The 20,623-nt window shown below is 45.2% G+C and overlaps 1 protein-coding gene and 1 long non-coding RNA gene across 3 annotated transcripts in view; one reads left to right on the top strand and one right to left on the bottom strand.

The window, feature by feature from the left end:
* Nucleotides 1-20,623, bottom strand: part of LOC126526674 (uncharacterized) — a 424,404-nt gene that overhangs the window by 335,521 nt on the left and 68,260 nt on the right. The window lies entirely within an intron of this gene.
* LOC126526675 (uncharacterized) lies at nucleotides 68-3,401 on the top strand. The gene is made up of 3 exons (XR_007598631.3): nucleotides 68-488; nucleotides 2,287-2,496; nucleotides 3,333-3,401. It is a non-coding gene; the product is annotated as an uncharacterized lncRNA (long non-coding RNA).

The following is a 20,623-nucleotide window of genomic DNA, read 5'->3' on the forward strand; positions in this document are numbered from 1 at the left end:
AAACACGCAATTTTTTCATTTAAGATATATTTTTCTACAAAACCGCAGAGTGGCGCTACTGCAGTATTTGTTTGGTCGACACACCACGTTGGTTGTAGTGAATGCGCCTTGCAGTAAGGTGGTATTTGAGTTATATTTTAGAAGTGCCTAGACAAAACGTGCTCCTTGTCGTGTGCAGTAACCATCCCAAACCCTCCGGACTCGTGTAACGCCATTAGTTCGCCGTGTGTTTCGAGCGATCCACCAGTGTCGTCAGTGAGTGCCCTAGTACAGCGCCCGTCCGAGCTGCCTTTGTTCTGCCAAGCTGCCTGCCCGCGCTCTCGTGAAAAGTCTGGTACTGGGGCTTAGAGTTGTAGTGTTTGGAAGACTGTTGAAGGTTGTGCTTTTGTGGAGCTGGAATTCATCGGAAGTTCTACAGTGCTTGCGCCAGAGAAACGTCGGTGCCTCTGTACCTGTTAGACGAAGGAGCGTTTGCCAAGTCTTGAAAGGTAAGCAAGTTTGGCGCTTGCGCGCATTCTTGAAGCTTATGATTTACGTAATGAGCGTTGCGTAACTAGCTAGAGCAAAGCGCTTTCCTATCGTATGTTAGCCATGTTGCTGTGCACATTTAGCAAGCAATTTCACGAAAGCTTCCTCTGATGTTACAGCGTACTTGCATTCTGCTACCCGCCTTGATTGCTATGCCTGAATGGGCACACAATTATGAAAACACATTGAAAGTTGGTGTTCGTTCGGTAGTTTCCTGGCAAGAAGTTATTCGCTATGTAGGCATTCCCGCAAGTACAGTACATGTGTAATGTATGCGTCGATGTATCATGCGCTTCGCGCGTTGACACACGATTGCTATGTTTGACGCTTAAGCAGATAGAAGCTTGTAGGAAGATTTTTGTATGTATATAGTTCGGTTTGGAAGTCCGCGTCGCGAGAACCTGTGTGTATTGTTTATGTTCTTGAGTGTCCTCGCGTATTTGTCTTCTATGTTACAGAGCGGATATAGGCCGATATTACAATAACGAGGTGCATTTTTAATCTAGACATTTCAATCAGACGCCGGCCTTTAAGAAAGACAGACCAACCAAATCTTAATAACGAAATGTCAGCTCTTGCAATCGTAGGTTACGGCAGTGCGTAATAATTTAAAGACTGCGATTTTGTAGCGTTACTTACCCCTCGATTCTATATTACTCTTCTCGCCCACCGCTAACGGCCGGCAGCTGCAGTACGTAGCACGGGCCGGGGCGTCGGTCAGCCCACTAACGAATAGCGAAAAGGAATACCATCGCTACAAAATCGCGGTCTTTAAATTATTACGCAAATTTTGTGCACAATGAGATGTTATAAACACACCTTGCATGTACATGAAAAAAAGGTTTACAACAGAGATGACATATATGCATGGGCACATATATGTGTCAATAAAATACTCGAGCGTCTTTCTGCCTACAGAAAAAGAAGTTATGTCTCCTTGAGGGCATGGCTGCTTGTACTAATGAACCTCTAAGGGAAGGTTTTCTCTAATCCCTATTTTTGATATCTAAATGCTTATGTGGCATGTACAAACTGCTTGCATCAATTTCTCATTGGGATGAGCTGTTTAAAATTTAATTTTCAGTAATAATTGCAATAATTAACTCATTTCACCTGCCTTCTAATGACTAAAGTTCTATGCTTCTACCTTGACAAACCTTTTGTGAAATTAGTTTGATGAGGCCCAATATACAGGGCTTTCTAAATTGAAGGTATCAGTACCTATTAAAGACTATGCTAACTATGAAAATGCTGCTTGTGTATGTGGTTTATTCACTCTGTCAGACAAAATCTTTACACCCAAGTGCAGTCAGTAAATTGAAAACTGCATGTCTGCAAGGGGAAGTCAGAATTGTATTTGAACACAATTGCATCTTGTTTGATAGTTCTCGAGCACTTGTGCGTCACTAATCGAGCACAGCTTGGCCCAATACTCGATGAGGCTTGAAGCTTTCAATGTCTGCTAATCACTAAAACAGCACCAGATCTCACTCTGTGTCAAGGGGTAGCACACATTTGCTTAGTTCTAGGCAGATGCATGTCTTTCTTTCGCATTGAAGTTCCCAATACTTTCTAGTCTTACGTAAAAGTACACAGCTCAGTACAATGCATGTATGGTATACGTAAGGCTGCTTTGTTCTTTAAACCGAATCAACGAGAAGCAGCGACTTCCGTTTTTGCAAACCTTACCTTACTTCCTAACAATTCCTTGATCAAACGTGTATAAAATGAATCTGTGTTTGTTGTATTCTTTCACAGGTAGACATCGGTGACGGTGTATACGTTGAAAAGGGCATGCTGAAGAGGCTGTGCCTGGATGCTAACAACTCAGGCTTTCACTTCGCGGAGGGCCTCCTTAAAGCTCCTTTTTCAATAGAAGACGTTGAAGGGAGGTCCTTCTTTGGGCGGCTGTCAAATGCCTTCCACAGAAGGATCCGTTGGATTCCAAGAAGGTCAACACCATAGTAGGTATGTGTGTCACAAAGAAGCATCTTAATATTCTTTGTGCAGTTTTCAACAAAACTCCTTTCATGGCAATTTCAGTGCTATCTTAGGGTATACTCCTTTCTTTCCTGCTAAAATAGCTATTAACCTGATTATAATAGCATACTATAATGCAAGCTTTGCCACCATAACTAGAAAATTGTCATTACTGTTGGCATATGTATTTTTGTGATAGAGGCCCTGGTCATATGATTGCACTGATAATATAATTTCCTGTCTTGTGGAAAGCTAACATGTTTAGTAACAAGCTCACTTTGACAATGTCTGCCTGCACAGCAAAGGCATTTTCTAATCTTGCTGTAGAACGTCCGTAATGCCTGTTCAACTGCTTACATGTTGCTTGTATCATTTCGTGGTTCTTAAGTGCAACACAAAAGTCAACTCTCCTATGTACCTGTGCCCAAGCAAAGCTGCAGCACTGTTATGACTGGCACCTTGCCTTTCCTAAGATAATTCACACATGAAACTTCCATGTACTGGTCACAATACGAATATCGAAGTTCATTAAGCTGAAGTTGATTTACAGCTTTTGTTTGTAGATGACAATTGGTATGATAGAGTTTATGTGTCGTGCATCTGTTGGTGGGTTATGCACATCCATCACGCTCCCAGCTTTAATGCACTAATTCAGTCATTTCATGCATTTTTAGGACTTTGCACAAAACAGGTGGAGATGTTTAGAGCTCACAGGGTTGAAAGCTTGTCTCTTGTGCACTTCCTTTTTAAGAAACAGATGCATGGTGTGTTGCAATGTCACTGTAGCAAAACTAATATATTGCCTTTTCTCTTCTCTTTTCTAGACTACACAACGCAACATTTCAGCCTACTTCCAGCGCAGCTGGAGAACTCGTCCTCCTTACTAGCCCGAGGATATTAAATGGATGTGTTCAAGCACAAATGGAAACCTGCCTTCTTCTGTTGCATGCCACACCTAGCGACTTGGCAATCACTATTCGCCACAGACAGATAGTTGACAGGATGTTACTAGCAAGTCGTTAGGATATATAAAGGTGGTGAATAAATAGTCGCTGCACAGTTTTTAGGAAGCAAATAAAAATTTTATTCAGAGATAATCAAAGCTTATTTTTGCAATATATAATTGCAAAAGTAATTACCTCTGAATAAAATTTTTATGTACTTCCTAAAAACTGTGAAGCGACTATTTATTAACCACCTTTATACATCCTAACGACTTCCTAGTAACATCCTGTCAACTATCTGTGGCGAATAGTCGACAGGATGTTACTAGCAAGTTGTTAGGATGTATAAAGGTGGTCAATAAATAGTCGCTTCACAGTTGACACTTACTAACGACATAAGATAATAAGCAGTCGGTAAGAATTCTATCGACATTTTATATCTATACTTTCAATTCAATATCGGTGGCCAATAGTCGGTAGGAGGTTACTAGGAAGTTGTTACGGTGTCTAAAGACGGTTTATAGAATGTCGATAGGTTCTAGTAACATTTGTCTAAAGACGGTTTATAAAATGTTACTAAAATTTTTTGTAAGGGATAAAAGGTAATACAAGCCTACGCTCCAACATCCAGTCCCGATGATGAGGAAGTAGATCAGTTTCATGAAGATGTTGAATTAGCAAACTCAGTGTACTGTTGTAGTGGGCGACTTCAATGCTGAAGTTGGGAAAAAGCAGGCTGGTGAACAAGCAATTGGCAACTACGGCGTCGATTCTATGAGCGCTAGAGGAGAGATACTGGCAGAATTCATGGAAAGGAGTGAGCTTCGAATAATGAACGCCTTCTTCAGGAAGCCTAGCAACAGAACGGGGACCTGGAAATGCCCTAATGGTGAAACAGGAAAGTAAATTGACTACATACGTTCTGCTGATCACAGCATAGTGCAGGATGTAGAAGTGAAAGGTAGGGTACAGTGCAGTGATCACAGATTAGTGAGAGCTATGATTCGGCTGAATTTGAAGAGCGAAAGAGAGAAATTGGTCAAGAAGAAACAGCTCAACGTATAGTCAGTAAGGTAAAAAGCATACAAATTCAGGCCGGTAGTTGCGAACAAATTTGCACCCTTAGGACAGAGGGATGATCATCACATAGAGCTAATGCATCAAACCGTAACTAGGCTGGCTTCAGAGGTGGAAATTGCAGTTGGAGGCACGAAGGTAACCAGTAGGCAAGCTCTCCCAAGTAACAAAGGACCTAGTAAAGAAACGAAAAAAAAATGTCCAACTGAAGAGATAAGATAGAATTCGCGGAACTGTCAAAACTGATCAACAAGGCAAAAATAAGTCATATTCGAAACTATAACGTGAGAAAGACTGAAGAAGCCGGAAGAAATGGACGCAGCCTGAAATCTGAGAAACAAACTTGGCATAGGACAAACCAAGATGTACGCACTGACAGAGAAGCAGGATAATATCATCGGCAATCCCATAGATAGAGTAAAATAAGTATAAGAGTTCTATACTGACATGTGCTATATACCCAGAGGAGTCAGGATACCTCCATTAGAAACAGTAATGAACAGGATACAGAAACTCCTACTGTAACTAGCTATGAAGTTAGAAGGGTCTTGCAAGACATTAAACAAAGAAGAGCCTCACGAGAAGATGAAATAACAGCCGATTTAATCAAAGATGAAAGAGACATAATGCTTGGAAAACTGGCGGCTCTTTACACGAAGAGTCTTTCGACTGCAAGGGTCCCAGAAAACTGGAAGAATGCAAACATTATACTAATCCACAAAAGGGAGACGTTAATGAATTGAAAAATATAGGTCTGTCAGCTTACTCTAAGTATTATATAAAATATTTAAGAAAATACTCTCCCATAGAATAAGGGCCACAGTGGACTTTGTTCTACCAAGGGAACTGGCCGCGTTCAGGAAGGGATATTCTACGATGGATCGCATCCATGTCATTTATCACGTTATCGAGAAATCCGCAGAGTACAATGAGCCTCTCTATAAGGCTTTCATAGACTACGAAAGGTCAGTTGATTCAGTAGAGATACCAGCAGTCACAGAGGCATTACGTAATCAAGGAGTACAGAGTTCATACGTAAATACCTTGGGAAATTTGCACAGAGGTTCTACAGCTACCTTAGTTTTATACAAGAAAAGCAGGAAGACGCCTATAAAGAAAGGGGTCAGATAGGGAGAGACAATCTCTCCAGTGCTATTCACTCCGTGCTTGGAAGAAGTATTCGAGCGATTAAACTGGGAAGGCTTAGGAGTAAGGATCGACGGCGAATATCTCAGCAACCTTCTGTTTGCCGATGACATTGTTCTATTGAGCAACAAAGCAATCGAGTTACAACAAATGATTAAGGACCTTAACAGAGAGAGTGTAAGAATAGGGTTGAAGGTTAATATGCTGAAGAACAAAAATAATGATGCCATTTACCGGGTAAAGGAACAAGGGTTCAGGAGAGCCAGTCAGCCTATAGAGTCTGTGAAGGAGTACGTTTACCTAGGCCAATAATTCACACGGAACCATGATCATGAGAAGGAAATTCATAGAAGAATAAGAATGGGTTGGATCGCATACGGGAGACATTGTCAGTGCCTGATTGAAAGCTTACCATTATGATTGAAAAGGAATGTCCACAATGAGTGCATTTTAGCAGTGTAGACCTATGGGGAAAAAACTTCGAGGCTGATAAAGAAGCTTGAGAGCAAGTTAAGGACCGCGCAAGGAGCGATGCAACTAAGATTGCTAGGCATAACCTTAAGAGACAGAAAAAAAGTGGTTTGGATCAGAGAGAAAACGGGTATAGATGATAATCTAACTGACATCAAGAGCAAGAAATGGAACTGGGCCGGTCATGTAATGCGCCAGTTAGATAACTGTAGGAATATTAGGGTTACAGAAGGGGCACCAAGAGAAGGGAAACGCAGTCGAGGGCGGCAGTAGACTAGGTGGAGCGATGAAATTAGGAAATTCGCGGGGCTAGTTGAAATCGGTTGGCGCAGGACAGGGGTAATCTGAGATCGCAGGGAGAGGCCCTCGTCCTGCAGTGGACATAAAACAGGCTGATGATGATGATGCTGCTGCTGCTGATGGTGATGGTGATATCTGAACGGGAGGGAACGGAAGGGAGGGGGCCAGATGTTTTATAATTCATATCATAAGAAACCAACAAACTAAGATATCAAGGACAACCTAGGTGAAACTACTTGTACTCAGTAATTTAATTAAATAAATGGTTAATAATGGAAATTCATGTTGATCAAAAAACAACTGGCCGTAGGTGGGACGCGAACCCACTCTGTGCATTGCTTGTGCGATGATTTTACTAATTGAGCTACTGCGGCACCGTTTTCCAGTCTAATATCTGGCATATATATCGTTTACTACTACACGTAACTCTGCGAATGTTAGACACAACTATTCACGAACGTCCTTAAACATGACAGCTGCGCATATCTTGTACAGCTCCTGCTCAGGGAGGTCCCTCGTAATTTTTGTATTGTTCACTAAGGCGTTCAATTGCATGCAACATAAAGTAAAACTACATGAGATATATCAAATAAACATACCGATCAAACTTTTGAATGTGATGACTGCCGAGAAAGTGTTTTCATAACACGCAATTTTAGTAGCAACCTTTTGCATCAGGCATTCTTCGAGGCTTATTTCCTGGGCCCACATTTTATTTAATCTACATTACCTATATTTGTGTTATTATAGGTTCATAAATAAAATCATCTTCAGATGATTGGGTGAGCTATCGCCACGTTACCATTATTAGTGATTACCTATCATTAGAACATTACCTGTATAAGCTTCGAGTGGAAGAAGCAGTTTATTAGATCAAAGCTATTGAGATTTACTACCCTGTACATCAAATAGGCTGATACAGTTATTTCTTATCTAGTATAGGCAGTACAATCTTTTAAGTACATCGGTGCTCACTGGAGTGCAAAACCTATCATGGCACACAAATATTGACCCTATCGCGAATACAACACTTGGGTTAATTCGTCGCGCCGTATGTCGTGCTAAAGAGGACACGAAGCTCTTTGGGCATACCATGACATACGACGAAAATTAGAATATTGTCCTGTGGTGGTGACGCTCAAGAACACAGTAGCAATACTGTGAAGGGCAAAACTAACTTTTATTGGGCGAACCTGTGCCCCCAAAAAAACAGGCTACACTTATAGCACAACGACAGCGGCGAACACGGTCGGCGATCGTCGAAAATCTCATCAGCGGCTCAAGCGCGTCGGCTTTTATACAGCAGTCGTCGAATGCTCCAGTCTAATCGCTGGGACAAGCGTGTCTTCCAGAAAGTTCTACGCCATTCGCATCACGCGATGGCATCAGATACCACAAGGTTAAGTGCAACAGACAGCGGGTAGAAGCATCGATAACATTCCAGAAACGTCCTATACATGCAGGCGCGTCCTGCTCTGTGCGATAGCATTTGTTAAGCAGTTAAACGGGGTCACCCGAGAAAGACCAACATGTACACGTGTCAATAGCTCCCTCTTAAAAAGCATCGACCCGACGCTGCAAACAAACGAAATTAATAAACAAAAACACACGTAGCAAAGAAACAACAAAATACGGAAGTTCGTCAGCGTGCGTAAAAGGGTTTAAGACGCACTACGCGGACCAGTTCAGATCGTGCGCGGCGCCGCTAAGACTGCGAAAAGCCGTCTGGCACGACCTCATGGTCCAGTTCGCCAACACGTCGGGTGACCTTGTAGCGTCCGAAATAGCGTCGCAATAGTTTCTCACTGAGTCCTCGTCGACGTATTGGGGTCCACACCCAAACACGGTCGCCAGGTTGGTACTGGACGTAGCGTCGTCGGAGGTTGTAGTGTCGGCTGTCGGTACGCTACTGGCTCTTGATTTGTAGGCGGGCGAGCTGGCGGGCTTCTTCGGCGCGCTGGAAATAGGTAGCGACGTCAAGATTCTCTTCGTCGGTCACGTGCGGAAGCATGGCGTCGAGAGTCGTCGTGGGGTTCCTGCCGTAAACCAGCTTGAACGGCGTGATCAGTGTTGTTTCTTGCACCGCCGTGTTGTAAGCGAAGGTTACGTACGGCAGGACGGCATCCCACGTCTTATGCTCGACGTCGACGTACATTGCTAGCATGTCGGCAAGGGTCTTGTTCAGGCGCTCCGTCAGACCATTCTTCTGCGGGTGGTAGGCCGTTGGCGTCCTGTGGCTTGTCTGGCTGTATTCAGAATGGCTTGGGTGAGCTCTGCTGTGACGCCGTTCCTCTGTCGGTGATGAGGACTTCTGGGGCACCATGTCGCAGCAGGATGTTCTCCACGAAAAATTTCGCCATTTCGGCTGCGCTGTCTTTTGATAGAGCTTTAGTTTCAGCGAAGCGGATGAGATAGTCCGTCGCTACGACGATCCACTTATTCCCGGATGTTGACGTCGAAAACGGCCCCAACAAATCCATCCCGATCGGCTGGAATGGTCGGCGAGGAGGTTCGATCACCTGTAGTAATCCTGCTCGCCTTGTCGGTGCTGTCTTGCGTCGCTGAAAGTCTCGGCATTTCTTCACGTAACGGGCGACGTCGGTGGTCAGACGCGCTCAGTAATACCTTTCCTGTATCCTCGACAGCCTACGGGAGAATCCGATGTGCCCAGCGGTTGGATCGTCGTGTAGGGCGTGCCATACTTCTGTACAGAGCGCTGACGGTACAACAAGAAGGTAGCTGGCACAGACTGGTGAGAAGTTCTTCACGAGCAGGTTATCATGTAGCGTGAACGAAGACAACCCGCGCTCAAATGCCCTAGGGACAACGTCGGTGTTCCCATCCGAATACTCGACGAGGCCATTTAGCTCCGCGTCTGATCATTGCTGTTTAGTGAAGTTTTCCGTGCTTATTATTCCGACGAAGGCCTCGTCGTCTTCGTCGTCTTGCGGCGGGGGATCGATGGGGGCGCGTGATAGGCAATCGGCGTCAGAGTGTTTTCGTGCGCACTTGTATATTACCGTGATGTCATATTCTTGCAGTCTGAGGCTCCACCGGGCCAGCCGTCGTGAAGGGTCCTTTAAGTTAGCTAGCCAACACAACGCGTGATGGTCACTGACGACTTTGAGCCGCCTGCCATAGAGGTAAGGGCGGAATTTTACTGTAGCCGAAATGATAGCGATGCATTCCTTTTTAGTCGTAGAATAATTGCCTTCCGCTTTTGACAGCGACCGGCTAGCATAAGATATCGCCCGTTCGAGTCCGTCTTTCCTCTGGACTCGGACGGCACCGAGGCCTAAGCTACTAGCGTCAGTGCAGATTACAGCATCGTCGTCCTCGTCGAAGTGTGCAAGTACCGGCGGCGACTGCCTGCGTCGTTTGAGTTCTTGAAATGCGTCGGCCTGCGGCATTCGCCACTTGAACTGGACATCCCATTTCGTTAGATGTGTTAGCGGCTCCGCGATGCGTGAAAAGTCCTTGACAAAGCGCATATAGTAGGCACACATGCCAAGGAATCTGCGCAATGCCGTCTTGGCAATTGGCTGTGGGAACTTTGCGATGGCCGCTGTCTTCTGCGGGTCGGGGCGTACTCCAGATTTGCTGATGACGTGGCTTAGGAACAGAAGCTCGTCGTAAGCGAAGTGGCACCATTCCGGCTTCATAGGAAGCCCTGATGACTTGGGGGCCTCTAATACTGTCGCAAGCCGCCTAAGCTGATCGTCGAAATTTCCGGCGAAGACAACGACGTCATCCAAGTAAACAATACACGTCTGCCACTTCAATCCTGCTAACACGGTGCCCATGACGCACTGAAATGTTGCAGGAGCCGAGCACAATCCGAATAGCATGACCTTGAACTCGTAGAGGCCGTCTGGCGTGATGAAGGCGGTCTTTTCGCGATCTCTCTCGTCGACTTCTATTTGCTGGTAGCCAGACTTGAGGTCCATTGATTAAAGGTATTTAGTGTTGCCGAGCCGATCCAATCCGTCGTCTATCCGTGGGAGGGGTATACGTCCTTCTTCGTGATCTTGCTCATTCGACGATTATCGATGCAGAAATATACCGTTCCATCCTTTTTCTTCACCAAGACTACAGGAGATGCCAATGGGCTTTTCGACGGCTGGATAATGTCGTCGCGCAGCATTTCCTCAACTTGTTGCCTAATAGCTTCACGTTCTCGCGTCAAAACTCGATAAGGGCTCTGGCGGAGTGGTCGAGCGCACTCTTCGCTTATTATGCGATGCTTTGCAACTGGTTTTTATCGAATCCTCGATGACGTCAAAAAGCAGTCTTTGTATCGTCGGAGAAGACTTCTGATCTGTTGCTGCTTACTCATAGGAAGACTTGGATTCACGTCGAAGTCTGGTTTCCACAATTTCCTTGATGTACGCGATTGTCGTGCCCTTGTTGACGTGCTTGAACTCTTGGCTGAAGTTGGTTAGCATAACTTTCGCTTTCCCTCCGTGGAGTCGAGCGATCCCTCTTGCGACGCAAATTTCATGGTCGAGCAGTAGATGTTGGTCACCCTCGATGTCGCCTTCTACGTCAGGGGGTGTTTATGTGCCGATAGAAACAATAATGCTGGAGCGAGGCGGGATGCTCACTTGATTTTCGAGCACACTCAAGGCGTGGTGACTACGAGAGTGCTCCGGATCAGCAACACCTGAGGAGTGAAGAAATTATGCATATGAAGCCTACTGTCATAAGCGCTGCTCCACTGCCCACTAAAGTGGTAGACCATCAGCGCGTTGCTTATGAAGAAGACGGGCATGGGCGTTTCTTCCGGCATCTTCGTCCCAGAAGCGATGAGCTTCCTGGCCAGCAGCCAACTGTGTGAAGGCGGCACGTAGGTCTCAGCACGTCTGCTGCCGACGGACCCACTTTCGCCATGATCAGCAACTGTGCAAGCGCCAGCCTGAGGGTAGATATGCAGGGGCGCAGACGGTGAAAGAATCGCCAGGATCAACAACACCTGAGGAGCGAAGAAATGATGCATATGAATCATACTGTCATAAGCACTGCTGCACTGCCCACTCTTGATTGCTCCACTGCCCACCATTGATTGCTGTCTGATGACAGAAGGAATTATTAGTTAAGAAAAATGATCATTGATGAGGAAGGGTATAGCAGCATAGGGAGCGACCATAAACACAACATTTTGAAAATGGGATTTGTAGTTCGGAAAGAGAGCAAGGATTGGAAAATGGCCAGTCCAAATTTGCACGCCGAGCAAATAACAAGTACAGCAACTAGAGTCGAGGAAAAACTTGGCAAATGGTCAAATAAAAAACGGTAATATAGTGAGCTAAGTGTAATAACGACATAAATACGAAAAGAGAAACAATATGTTCCTTGGAAAGGAAAAAAGAAACCGAAAAGCTGGTGGAACAGGGAAATACGCGAAGCGATCCCCGAACGACTGAAGGCATCCCAAGAGCACACGCAGGCAAAGAAGGCGCAGTTGCCGCAGGATGAAATAGCCAGTAAATGGGAAATACACCGGGAGGAAAAGTATATGGTTCAAATACTGGTGCAAGCAAAATTAAAAGGTGAAAGTGAACGTTGGTTGTCAGAAATACCTGAAAAAAAGAACGCCAGACGTAGAATATTTTGGAGCCACATAAAGTTATTAGTGAGGAAGTCAACAACAATACAACAACTTATGCTAGACGAAGATGAAAACAGCCTAGAAGCAGAAGCGGCAATGAATTACATCAGAAAAAATAACAGCCCAATATTTTCAAGGCAATGCCGAGGTTGTATTCGAAGCAAAAAATAATATGAAAGACACCCAGGTGGAAAACGAGCTAGTGCTGACAAATTTCAACTGGAAGAAAGCCGAGGAGACAATTCCTAAGCGCACAGTCACAGGACTAGACGAGGTGCCCCTTAGGCTGATAATTGAACTAGGAGCAAAAAGTAAGGATGCTCTTGTGAAAGCAGTGGACAAAAACTTTAAAAGATAGGCGAATACCAGACAATTAGCGACAAAGTAGAATCGATTTAATTTATAAAGGTAAGGGGGAGAAAGATAGAATTCACTCATATAGACCTTTGACCATTCATTGGTAATATACAGGCTTGCAAAGCAGGCAATCAAATTAAAGCTTCAAGCCAGTGCAGAGAATAATATCATTTTGAGAGAACTTCAGAATGGCTTCAGAATAGGTAGGCGTTTCGATGGTAACTTATTTGTTCTAAGTCAACGTATTGAAATATCAAAAGTAGAAAGCAGACCGTTATATGTGGCCTTTTTAGATAATACAGGAGCCTATGACAACGTAGATGGCAACACATTGTGGGATATTAAGGAAGGGGAAGGCTTAGGTGACGATTGTGTACACGTTTTGAGAGATTTACCTAGAAAATACCGTTTGCATTGAATGGGAAGGGATGAGGAGCGAGGAGAAAGTTCATATCAACAAGGGACTGAGGCAGGGGTGCCCTTTATACCCACTGCTATTTATGATGTACATGGTGAGGATGGAGAGGGCGCTAGAAGGAAGCAAGATCCGTTTTAATCTCTCATACAAACAGGTGGGTACAGTAGTAGAGCAGCAGCTTCCAGGTTTATTTTATACGGACAGCATTGTGTTGCTAGCTAACAAGCAAAAGGATTTACAACGTCTGGCTAATATCAGTGGACAGGAAGGAAACAATTTAGGTTTGAAATATAGTGTTAGAAAATCAGGTGTTATGGTATTCAATGAAAACAGTCAACAGACAGTGGCGATAGAGTGTCAGGAAATACGTCGGGTAACAGAATATAAATACCTTGGTGTATGGACATACGAAGGCAATAGATATATGGAAACACAGGAAAAAGCAGTAACAGTGAAGGGCAAGAGAAAAAAAGCCATAATGAAGCACAGAGCGCTATGGGGATACAATTGGTACGAAGTGCTCCGAGGTATGTGTAAAGGTGTAATGGTTCCAGGACTTACTTTTGGAAATGCGGTTGTTTGCTTTAAATCAGGAGTACAATCAGGACTCATTGTGAACCAAAGGTCAGACGGTCACCTCGCATTGGGCGCTCACGGGAAGACTACAAATGAAGCTGAGCAGGGTGACATGGGCTGGACCACTTTTGAAGTGAGGGAAGCTCGCAGTCAAATTGAGTATGGAGAACGACTGAGGAATATGGAAGAAAGTGAATGGGCTGGGAGAGTGTTGAGGCATCTGTACAGGAAAAACATTGATTCACAGTGGAGGAGAAGCTCTAGGAAACTTACCAGCAAGTAGCGTGGGCAACACAGCAACAAAGAACGTCAAGCGGAAAGTCAGAGGGGCCGAAATAATCTCATGGGTGGGGGCATGGAAAAGAAACCTGCCATGAGTAACTACTTAAGAGAAAAAAAAACGAAATCAGAAAAGAAATAATTTATGATAACTCAAAGGGAAGCTCATTATTATTCGAAGCGGGAACGGGATGCCTTAGAACACGCACATATAAAACGAGATATAACAAGAAAGACGAAGCATGGGAAAGCTAGAGCAACTAGGTAGGTAAATATAGAAAAGCTAGGTAAAGCTAGGGAAACTATGGAGCATGTTTTATTAGAATGTGAAGACGTCTACCCAGCGGTCAATTTAGGAAACATTTGCCTCCTTGAAGCCCTTGGGTTCCACTAGAGCAGGTGAAAATTAAACATGTCAGCAATAGGGGTTAGTAAGAGGCAATTGGAGGATTGGTGGAATAGAAGTAGCGAATCGACAAAAAACGGTGACGTACAAAAGCGCAGTTCGAAATAGGCGATCAGAAAATTTGGTTGTGGGAGTTCATAGTGCTTTTTTTTTCTTTTTTTCTTGTTTAACCTAGCTAGGACATTAGGCAGTATAATAGCACGAGCTTGGTGGCGCAACCCACCGTGCTGTTCCGAAGGGGACGCTCACAACGTCCATCCATCCAGAACCATTACGTCCAACTCTTGCCTTTGCTTCAGAGTTGTTGAGGAGTTCGACTTCACCCTACCAACTGCTGGCCATCTGGTTAGCCCAGATGGTAGAGCGGCTGTCCCGGAAAAGCGGTGGTCCCGGGTTGGAGTCCCGGACGAGGTCAAAATTTTCAACTGCGAAGCAACTGAAGCTATTTCATTTGTAGCGATTGCTACTTTCTGGTAGATGTCTCATTTTTCCTTTAAGGACTGGCATTTGTTGCAAATCAGTTCAGATGAAGTTAGCAAAATAAAAGAGGGTTCATGATAACGAAAGTTGTCATCCGCTCCAGTACATAGCACGAAGCTAATGAGGAAACTGCAGGGACAGCGTAAATACGACACAAGGATGAGTACAAGGCCAGGGCAAGCGCTGGCTTACAGTGCACCATATGCTAGTAAGTATGCAATATTTATCCTTGTTAACTCTATACAACATAGATTATGTAAATATATATAATTAGATACCTACAGATTATTAGTATGTAATACTCTCCGCCGTCTTTCATTATTACATCTTTATGGCTTTTCAAGGCACCAATACAGTAGCAAGATGACCTTGTAGGCCGTTGCACATCACATATTATTTACAGTCGAAATAAACTTATTACACATCTTCTTTTTGGTCTAAAACAGCGGAACACACTGTCATAAAAAAATAAAGTGAATAGAACATTGCGAGAAAGTTTATAAAACGCTATGCAATAACAATCAAGGCGGCTTCAGCCCTTTCCTTTAGCGTACCTCAGGGGTTCACAGTTCTATAGAAACTATCAGACACGCATATTCAGCGATCAGCAGAAGTTGCGAGCCTATCGCGAACGCACGCACTCACGTCAATAAGCTACAGCTGGGAACACGTAACAAAGAACTATCATTCACGGATGAACGAAGCCCGTCGAGTTGAAATTTGCGTTTTCACAGAATCTTTCGAAAATTTTTAATGTTTTACTGCAGCATTCTTAAGAAACCAAGGTGTTTCAAACCTTCAATTTAGCAAACCTACCAATAAATCCACAGTTCGAGGTAAGTGCTTCTGCTCATCACGCTCTCGTGCTTGTGTCCCTTTTGAGATGTTCACGCACAACTATGGATTTTCAATACTTATGGAATGCCATGCCGTCATCAAACCTATACCAGAAACGCATTTTTATCTTTCGCGCCGGTAAGTCGAATGCACGACATCGGGCCATTCAGGCAGTTTGCGTTCAACAGTTAGTTCTGCAAGACGTAAATGGCACTGAGGTGGCAAAAAGCTGGAAGAAAAGAATTACGAAGCTTACCAGCAGTATGCTGCCAGTAGGGTGAGCGATACACCAACAAAGAAAGCCAAGCGGAAAGACAGAGAGGCTGAAGTAATCTCATGGGTCGCAGCAATGTGAAAGAAACCTGCCATGAGTTACTCCTTCAGAGGAAGAAAGCAAAATCCGGAAAGAAATAATTTCTGATAACTCAATAATTTCTGATAACTGAAAGGGAAGCTCATTACTTTTCGAAGCGAGATCAGGGTGCCTATGAAGAGGCACCTATAAAGCCAGATATGAGACGGAAGAAGAAGCATGTGCTTGGGCCGCGGTAAAGCGAGGGAAACGAAGGAGCAGGTTTTATTAGAATGTGAAGATAACTGCCTAGCGGTCAATTTGGGCACCACTGGACTCCTTGATGCGCTTGGGTTCAGCGACAGCAGGTGAAAGTAATTGACATAAAAATTTTTGCAGCGCAAACACATGCGACCACAAAGTATCAAGGACGGGACACGTCCTGATACTTTGAACACGTCCCGTCCTTGATACTTTGTGGTTGCATGTGTTTGCGCTTTAACAATTTTTATGTCAAGTATGCACCAACTCGCCCAGAAAGAAGTTTTAATGAGGTGAAAGTAAACATGCCCGCAATAGAGATTACTAAGAAGCCATGGGAAGATTGGTGGAAGTACGGAAACGAGGAAGAACGGAAACGTACAAAAACAAACTTCATAATAGGGGGTGACGAAATTGTTCATGGGAATTCACCGCGAGTTTTTTTCAGCCTTTCTTTTTACTTAGGTAGGACATCAGGCAGTATAATATCAACAGCGTGGTGGCGCAACTGACTGCCTCGTTCCAAAGCGGACGCTCATAACATCCATCCCATCCAGCTGCCATTAGACTCTGGAAGTTTCGGGGCTTCTCTGGAAGTTTCTTTACCGCGCTAATACAACTTGCCACCTATATACACATCACACAGTACTTTGCTTTTAACATGCGTGCCAGCCATAATGTTTCGCTTTCAGGGCGAGGCATGTCTAAAGACGCGTTATTTTCAAAATACAACTAAAGTTTCGTAAATGCACGTACTGAGTAGGCCACCTTTATTCTCGACCAATTTCAATGGATTTACCCCGAGGCCTGCTTCACGCAGCTTTACGCGAACACCATATCTCTTACCTCAGCTCCTGAGCGATACGCGACGGAACGCGCATAGTCGTGGTGTCCTGAATACGAAGACGGGGTTTGTGCCGTTTGAATCAAGGAGGCCGTCTCGAGCTCTTTTGCACAGGTGTACATCGCACGGAGGAGATAAAGCGCCGCGGGGAGCACATTATCGTATTTTCTTGTCGACACACGCCAAAGTACTCTTTGTTTTGCTCAGGCTAACGATGCACAAAATGGGACGGCCCACAACGGGAAGTTGGTTGTCTTCTCTCTATTTTTTTGCCCGCCTTGTGCATTCTCAGCGCCGCCTACATTGTCAGCCGCAAGAACTTCCACCACAGGGGAAAGATACAGCCCGAAACAACACGTGAAGACTGCGTTTTCGCAGGGGGAAAAAGAGCTCCCTGCGCTTGTTGGATTTCCCCGCCGGCTCATGCACTTGTTCGTGTATCTTTGCAGGACAAGGAAAAAGTGCCTGCGCCGTTGTTTCACCGACGGCGGCTGGTTGTGGTGAATGCAAAACAGGCGCTAGAAGCTCAAGCGGGGGAGAATTCATGTCGCGCCCTTTTCTTTATTATTTCATGTTCACGTCCCAGTGGAAAACACATGGGGACATCCGGGAGCCCCCTGTCGTGTGGAGCGGGTGACAAAAAATGCATACAAAACGAGAGTACTACTTCTGACTCAGTCAATGCGCTGGACGAGTCTGCGCACATGCTACCTCTGTGAAATAAGGGCGCTTACATTTCTGACGTGTATACGGCCTGTTCGTTTATGCCCATTGATTCAATAGCAGCGAAGATGTGTTTTTTTTTTAAATACACGGCTAAGCGCCGCTTACTATGTAATGTCACGTTAAATGCAATCTCTTAACACCTTGGCAATCGATTATCTCTAAGGCTTCCGAGCGAACGTAAGCTGATATGTGGCAGCGCTCTGTAACCAGCAAGGACGATGCAGGAGCATGATGGCCAGAGCAAGAAGAACGACTGCTTTGTTCAATCATTCGATAATATAGGCGTGGGAGCGTGCGCCGAGAGTATCTGCGCATTTAGGGCGCGCAGTCATGCTACAGTTGCCTTATCGGATACAACCGCTTCCGGTAACAAGTAAATTGTACACCTTCCTAAAAAGTTGTTGAAAGTTCATCTCACCACACGGAAGGATTATGCAGACAGGTGATTAAAACGTTCGTCATAATGACAGCGTGGCGGTGGCTTCACGGTTCGGGTCCACCTTCTCAAACCAGCGGTGGTACAACCGGGCTCGAAGGGTTGCCCATTATGGGTGGTTGACGCGTGGCTGTTTGAGAGGTTGGAGCTGTCGCTGTGGAATGATAACCAAAGTCGTTGTATGTTGGGGTGGTATCGATGTAATCAGCGCTTACCTCTAAGCGCCGTTAGCAGGTTTGCAGTAGGTGACGACGGTTGCGCCTAAGGAGCTTCTGGTCCTCCGTTTATACCAGGTAAGGTCTTGGGTAGGGCATAACCATCACTTCAGGTTTTCGGGACAATGTAGTATCTCTGAGCCTCACTATGGTACCCATTTGGAGAGGAGGCAATGGCCTTCCAGCTCGTTTTTGTCTGTGATTATTGACGTCGGTCGCAGTCTCAGCACTGAAGTACGGGAGGTTGGCGCGTCGCCCGTCCTCCAGTGGGGTGGGGCGGTAAGCCAGCAGGCCCAACCAGAAATCATCCCCCCGTCTGCAGTTTATCTTCAAAATGCGCTTCACAATCTTCACACTTTTTTCCAGAAGCCCGTTAGACTGAGGATAATGAGGGCTGGATGTGACGTGTGTGAAGTCGAATTTCTTTGAAAATACAGCAAATTCATAGCTAGAAAATTGCGGACCACAATCAGTACATACTTCAACTGGCACGCCAAATCTTGCAAAGATAGCACTGAGGGCTGCAATGGTTGATCGCGCTAATGGGTCTGGCAGTTTCTGGACTTCTGGAAAGTTTGATGATGCATCAAAAACAACTATCTGTGACTCTCCCGCATACGAAAGAATGTCAGCCGCAACTCTATACGAAGCACAACCTGGCACAGGTCGCATTTGAAGCGGTTCCTAAGGCTGTTTGTAAGCGTACTTGCGGCATGTAGGACACATTTGCACCATAGAAGGGATCGCAGCGTTCAGCCCTATACAAAATACCAGACGTCTGCTCTTTCCTTGCGTTTTTGCATGCCGAGATAACCTGCATGAATTCTTTGCAGCATTTTTTGACGCATGCTTTTCGGAATAACTATATTCGATACCTATAGAATTATTCCGATGACAAATGATAGTTCTTGCTCAAAAGGCTTGAGGTCACCTTGTACCGGTAGCCCAAACGAGAAACTAGTGATTTCAGACTGCAGGTAGCAGTTGCCGCCTGCATTTGTTTCGGCGTTGCTGCCGTGACACTCTTGCCTAGTAGCCAGACTGCGTGAACATCGACGTCGTCCATGGCACCAGCCTTGTCTTGGTGGTCAGCAGTCGACCGGGACAGCATGTCAGCAAGCACAATATGCTTGCAAGGAAAATACTGCAAGGCAAAATCATACTTGAACAATCTGAAAAAGAATCGTTGAAGACGAGGCGTAATATCACCGACTTCCTTTTGAGCAAGTGACAAAACTTGCCTGTGGTCCGTTTCGATCGTCACTTTCCGCTGATAGGCGAAGGGATGAAATTTTTCGCATCCAAAGCAAATTGCTAGGGCCTCCTTTTCTATCTGAGCATAACAATTTTCTGCTTCAGTCAGTACTCGGGATGCGTAAGCTACGGGCTGCCACTCGTTGTGGCACTGCAAAAGAGCCATGCCGACGCCGTTCTGCGATGCATAGCAAGATAACTTTGTCTCCCGTCGCGGGTCAAAGATTGCTAACACGGGCACGGTGGTCAAAATAGACGTGACGCTTTTCCACTCTTTGGCGTGGATTTTCGTCCAGTCAAACTCTGTGCCAGCTTTGATGAGAGTTCTTAATAGCGCCGTTCTTTCCAATAGCTGTGGCATGAACATGCCGAAGTAATTCAACACACCAAGCATACGGTGAACATCGGCTTTGCATGTTGGCACCGGCATTTGAAGGGAACTTTAACGACCCCTGGGTTTGGCGGTATGCCTTTCTCACCTATGGTATCACCAAGAAAGCGTACCCCTCCTACGCCGAACTTAAACTTCTGTGGACTAAACGTTAACCCAGCTGTTTCAGCGGCTTTCAACACAGCTACCAGGCGCTTATCGCGCTCTTCCTTCGTTGAGCCCCAGACCAGCATAACGTCTATATAAATAGGCACGCCAGGTAGACAGTCAAATATCTGGCAAAGCGCCTGCTGATACACCTCAGGTGCGGACGAGATACCAAAGGGTAGCCTTAAGAAGCGGTATCGGCCGATAGGTGACGCAAACGTACAGATCTTGGTCGTTTTCTCGTCCAGGGGCACCTGATGGAATCCTAAGCATAACTGCGAGTCGGGCTAGTTGGAACACATTCATCTTAAACGTTTTTGTGCGCAAACAAACAGGGAAGAAGAATAGGAGCAACACAAGGACGAGCGCTGCTGACTAGATCGCGCAGATCAGTGGGTATTCAAGCAGGTTGTTCATCAAAAATAAGACCAGTTGTTAGAAAGCGCTCGTCCTTGTGTTGCTCCTATTCTTCGTCCCCGTTTGTTTTCGCACAAAAAATTTTAAGATGAATGGAGAAGATGGAATCAGGCGTTTGCATCCAGAGCACTAAAATAGGTAGCTCCTGTTAGTCGGGCTTCCAGGTCCTCGCGTCTCGGTGAGGGGACGTGTTGCCTGTTGACATGCATGTTAACTCTTCTGGGGTCCATGCA

The sequence above is a fragment of the Dermacentor andersoni genome, chromosome 8 (genome assembly GCF_023375885.2).
Source record: "Dermacentor andersoni chromosome 8, qqDerAnde1_hic_scaffold, whole genome shotgun sequence".
Taxonomy (NCBI): domain Eukaryota; kingdom Metazoa; phylum Arthropoda; class Arachnida; order Ixodida; family Ixodidae; genus Dermacentor; species Dermacentor andersoni.